The sequence below is a fragment of the Triticum dicoccoides genome, chromosome 3B (genome assembly GCF_002162155.2).
Source record: "Triticum dicoccoides isolate Atlit2015 ecotype Zavitan chromosome 3B, WEW_v2.0, whole genome shotgun sequence".
NCBI lineage: Eukaryota > Viridiplantae > Streptophyta > Magnoliopsida > Poales > Poaceae > Triticum > Triticum dicoccoides.
Genome location: NC_041385.1, coordinates 106,386,567 through 106,392,159, shown reverse-complemented (window position 1 = coordinate 106,392,159; position 5,593 = coordinate 106,386,567).

Below are 5,593 nucleotides of genomic sequence, written 5' to 3'. Positions count from 1 at the left end.
CCTTTACCAAATCGTGTTCACACACTTAGCTCACACACAGTAGGACATGTTCACACACCTCTGATTCATTCCTGATGAATCAGACCTGACACAACTCTAAGCAGTAGCAGGCATGACAAACAAGCAAGAATGAGTAGGCTCAACAGGGCTCAAACAACTCCTACTCATGCTAGTGGGTTTCATCTATTTACTGTGGAATGACAGGTCATGCAGAGGATAAAGGGGTTCAGCTACCGCAACAAGTAACAGATGAATCGTTGTTGTCCTAATGCAGTAAAAGAGAGCAGGAGCAAGAGAGTGGGATCTTATCGGAATGAACAAGGGGATTTTGCTTGCCTGGCACTTCTGAAGACAATATAGTTCTTCATCGGTGTCATCGATCTCATCGTCGGAACCACGTCTATCGAGAGGGAACAAACACCGGCAACAGAGAAAGAACACAACCAATGCAATGCAACAATATGATGCATGAGTGTGACATGGCAATATGCTGTGGTTTTAGCTAATGCAGCTAGCAACAAAGTTAAATGAAGTTGGTTTGAACCCTAAGTTCAAAACCAAACTCCATATGTGAAATTCAATTGTCATTTATATGATTTGTGCTAAACAGCAGCTATAAGTTGTTCTCACATGCATGAAAATAGTACAGATGGATAGATTGGATTTTTCTGATCATTTTTCATATATAAATTATTTAATTTGGAGTTACGGTTGAATTTCTATGAATTTTAGAAGTTTATACAATTTTCTGGAATTTTCTGAATAAAAATAAATCCAGAAAACATTACTGCGTCAGCCTGACATCATCATGACGTCAGCAGGTCAACGTGGCACGGTCCGGGTCAAACTGACCAGTGGGTCCCTTCTGTCAGTAGTTAGTTAATCTAACTAAATTTAGTTAGCGCTAATCCTGGATTAGTTAGCAAGGCGGGCCCCACCTGTCATGGACCCAAGGGTCAACCTGGGCCCACCAGTCAACGGTCAGCGGGGGTCAAACCCACCGGCGACATGATGCCGGCGAGGCCAGACGCGGCGGTGCGCATCGGGAACCAACTACAGGGGCTTTTTTGGCGCGCAGGGAGCAGCTACGGGGAGAGGGTGGAGTGGCGCATCCAACGGTGGCGGTGGCGGAGGCTGGGGTGGCCGGAGCTGCCGGCTGCGAGCTCTTTTGCGGCCGCCGGAGTTCGGTTGCGCGCGGGATCGTGTTTCAGTGCGTAGAAGAGCGGGGCAAGGGGCTAGAAGGGCGCTACGCATCGCGAGGAGTAGGTTGGACACTCCAGGGTGACCATTTGGTCACCGGAGCATCGTCGACGGCGAGCTCAGGCGGCGGTGCATCTCGGTCATCAAGGGGGCGACGGCTACGGAAATCAAACGAAGAGGGGAAGAGGGGGAAACGGTGGCGGAGCTCACATGGGTCGCGTAGAGATGGTCAGCGAGCTCGGGGAAGCGACGATGGTGGCGAATCGACGGTGAAGATCCTCGGCGGCCGGCGATGGAAACGGCGATGCCGGCGACGTTGTGGCGCATCCGTAGTTCCATGGCTTGGTGGAGAGGATGAGGAACATGTCCCGGAGCTCTTGGACAGGTCAGGGGAGCAAGGGGGTGGTTGTGGCCGTGGTAACGGCATCGGCGGCGACGAGCTCCGCTTGGTGGGGAAGAGAAAGGGATCCAGGGGGAAAGTGAGGGTGAGGGAGCGAGTGAGGAGAGTGAGAGAGGGAGCCAGGGGCTGCGTGGCGATGCTAGAAGGGTCGTGGCGTCGTGGTGGAAGCAGGAGGTGGTCGGGGAAGCAGGTGGTGGCCGAGGCAGCGTCGGCGCCCGTCGGCCACGCGCGCTGCCTACTGGCGTGGGGAAGACGACAGGGGGGGGACGCTTGGTGGGCTGGGCCGCACTGGGCCGGTCCTGTTGGCCACCAGGTGGGCTGCGAGGTGAGCGCCAGGTAAGTGCTCTGTTTTATATTTCTGTTCTGTTTTCTATTTTTTTTAAATTTGTTTTGCCACTGTTTTGAATTTAAAAATAATTCAAACAATGCCAAAAACTCCTCTGAATATTTTTGTTTTGCTAGATGGACTTTTCCAAAAGCTCATAAAATATTTCAGGGGTATTTGAAATTATATTCTAATTATATGAATATAATTCAAATTCAAATAGCTAATGATTTAAATTCAAAGTCCCAAGATTAAGTCCTTAAAAATGTTCAATATTTTGGTTGGGACCAGAACCCTTGCCAAAAATTATCAAACATTTAAGAAGAGCATTTTGGAACAATGAATGAGATTTTAGGGTTTTTTTTTGCCCTTCTTTTATTCAAGTTTTTTAGGCTTCCAAATTTCCTCAGTTCAAGTTTCAAAATTTAAACATGATGCAAACACTAGGCAGCACCAGAAGCTAGGGATGTGACACATATCCCACTAGTAGACTTAGCAGACTGTGACCTAGCCAGTCTATTTGTTGACAACAGACCAGTACTATCCATCAATGCCACAAAGACCATAGACGACCTCTATTTCATGGAAGAACTCCTTCTCATATGATGCAAGGCAATAAGACCAACTGCCCGCCCTACCTAGTGAGAAGAAAGCTTATAAATATAAGCATAAACGAATTCCTAGCCGAGCCCTATACTTACCTGCTTGTACGGTCAATGCCCTAGTAGACATCAACTTGTTCATAAACTCCAGCCTTATCTATGCTGCTTTACCCGACCCAGGTGACCTACTTTCTCAGATGAGAGATTCGGCGGAGTAGTAGGAAGTCCCTGTGGAGAACTAGAAGACAAACGAATATAGCGGACCAAGCAATGAATGACCTAGCCTAGGTAGTCCTATGTTTGACCAATGCTGCCTTGTATGTCTTGATCCAAGATTTCTCAGCAAAAAAAAGACATGGGATTATTGATCAATTCACCATCCTCTTCATCTGAGTGTGCTTCCACTTTATCGTTTGTGGCATGTGCATTATGCAACAAGTAGATTCCTGATAAATGAACCTTCTCCACCCCTTTCCTATCCAACGCCGAGCGGCAGAACTACTCGTCTGCAAAGTGGGAAAGCTCCCTCCCTCCTACCTAGGTGTACCTCTTCATTGGAGCAAACCATCCAGCAACTTCTTACATTTAGAATTCCCTTCTAAGCTGGCTATAACCATCCTTATTGACCAGAAAGGAATTGAGAAAGGGGATGCTATAACCAGACCATAGACAGCGTTTCCACATTCACTTTTGAACTTAGGGAAACAGTGAAAGAAGCCCTCGTTCCCGCTCTTCTTTCCCCCGACTTACCCTTAGAAGGAAAGTAGGGGCCTCGATTTCTGCAGAGAAACCTACACCAGTGAATTTCTTTTTCGTAGGTGATCCTGCTCCCAATCGCAGATTTGAATAATCAAGTCGGTATGGGGCTGCTCCCTTTTGTTACTCCGAAAATCTTGGCCTCGCTTGGACATATCTTCGAGGACCTGGGCGATTTTGATCCGTTTCTCCGCGCTCGCCGTTTCAAGGTGAAGATCCGAGTAAGTAGAGCGTAATAGGCGATCCGCCGGGTACCTATTTCGACAGGACTTAAGAACCGTTTTAATGCGTTTCCTTAAGAAATCAATAGATGGTGCTTCAGGAAAAGGGTTCGGCGGGGTGTGGCTTGTGGATGGCTCTGACCTCAACTCCTCTTTTCCATCGGCGTCTCTCCGTCCCACTTTGTTTTTTCTTGGATCATCATCTCCTGGCGTAGCGGAAGCACTCGACGAGGCCTCTACGACAGAAGAGATTCTTGCCCGTTTCTGCCCGGACGATTCCATAAATGAAATACAAAGAAAAGTGCAGAGGAAAATGCATAACCAGAAGAAAAAGATATCGTGATGTAAAATGATCATGGGGACACATTGTTTTGAGGACCACAATTTCCTGCACTGTGCCTGTAGTGATTTCAAAATTCGGCAACTTAGCCTACTAAAAGATCAGTTACAAGAGCACAATGCTTTTTGTGGTTTCCTGCTCGGCAGAGAAGCCACGCTGCCGAGGCGGCCCTGTCACCCGGAGAAGATTTCTTTTCTTTGCTGATTCCTCTCAATGAAATTTGCCATGTTGCACTAAGTTACTTACGGATGTATGCATGCAGTCCGGGAACACTTTGGGGTGAACACCCATCCGAACAAGTAGGGTCAATAGTTCAGCATTTAGGCCGTAACATTTAGCAAAAAATGAATCTGACACCCAACAAGTGCTCTCCGAACCAAGCTAGATAGTCTCCTATCACTAGGCTCACCAACCAACCTGGACTTTGATTCTTTCTTATTATTCTAACCGGATATAAAAACCATAAGGATTGTTTCCAGCCGAGAGTTCCCATATGACATAAGAGCTCTTGGGTGGGGTGGGCCCTCATTCGCCAGGTCTTTGAGTGCCCGTCGTACCACGTGGTTGGTACACTAGGCTGATAGATACTTTACTTTAAGGATCTGGCACCTTCGCTAGACGGAGAGTAAGCGACTTCTATTAGCACCGGACCGTCGAGTCGAATTTCTCGTGTCATGTGCAACGTCCATCAATGGTGGTTCATTAATGTTCATAGATTTAGACTCCTTCCCCCTTCCCTTATACGCAAAAGATCGAGAGGGGCCCGAACCCAAACTGAGAACGTAAACAGAATTCGACTCACTCTCGTATGGCTCGCCCTCGAGCCCTGGGCGAGTCGGCCGGGTCTTTCCCTCTTGTTCTGTTTCCGCCACGATAAAGACGCACGGAAGAACTATGGTATACCCAGCGCGTGGAGGATCCGTTGAGAGTGTCCCTTGTCTCGGTAGGGAACAGTACCTATTGTCTTGAAAAAAAAAAGGTCAGTGCTACGGTCCCCTATTGTTTGATCCAATATTGACCGGTGCGGATCATGTTCTACTACCTCCGGTCCATGGTTCGACCTCCCGTAGTGGTCCTTGCTTTTCTTTTTGAAAGCTCCACAGGGCCAATTTTGCGTACTTGCTCAGCGTGCCCCCCTTTCGTTGAGTGCCCCGCCCGGTTCACAGGGCTGTTGGCCTACCAAGCAAGCACTTGCCCGCTGCTCCTGCCGCCTGCCAAGTGGGCTCCGCGCTCGTTATCCTGACTGTTCTCTCTGCAGGGCCCTTTCCTATTGCTCTAACCATAAGCTATGGCAATTCCAGCTCGCACCCACTCTGGCCCGCCCAGCGGGGCCTGAGTGAGCTCAGTGGTCAGCCCCTGACGTTAGGGGTCTTTCGCTTTTGCCAGATCTATAGAGATATTACGAGTCCTCCGTCCCAGATTCCCTCGCAGCGGCCATCTGGTTCACCGGTACTACCAAAAAGTCTCATGCTTACGTTACTGTGACTGATATATAAGTATGATCTCGGACTACGAAGACCCAGTCGTGCTTCTGGTTTCCATTCTCATCATCATATTGAAGGAAACTCCTCATGCTCTGCCATAAGAACTTGGAGTCCGTATCATGGTGAAGGTAAGGTAACGTTGTGATTCTTGCTCAAAAAACTGACCGAACACGTTCAAGTTATTGGCTCATCCGACCCGGCAGCATTCATGAGTCGCTCGTTCAACTGCCCTCGGAGACACGGTCGAGAAGTGCCATGCATGGTC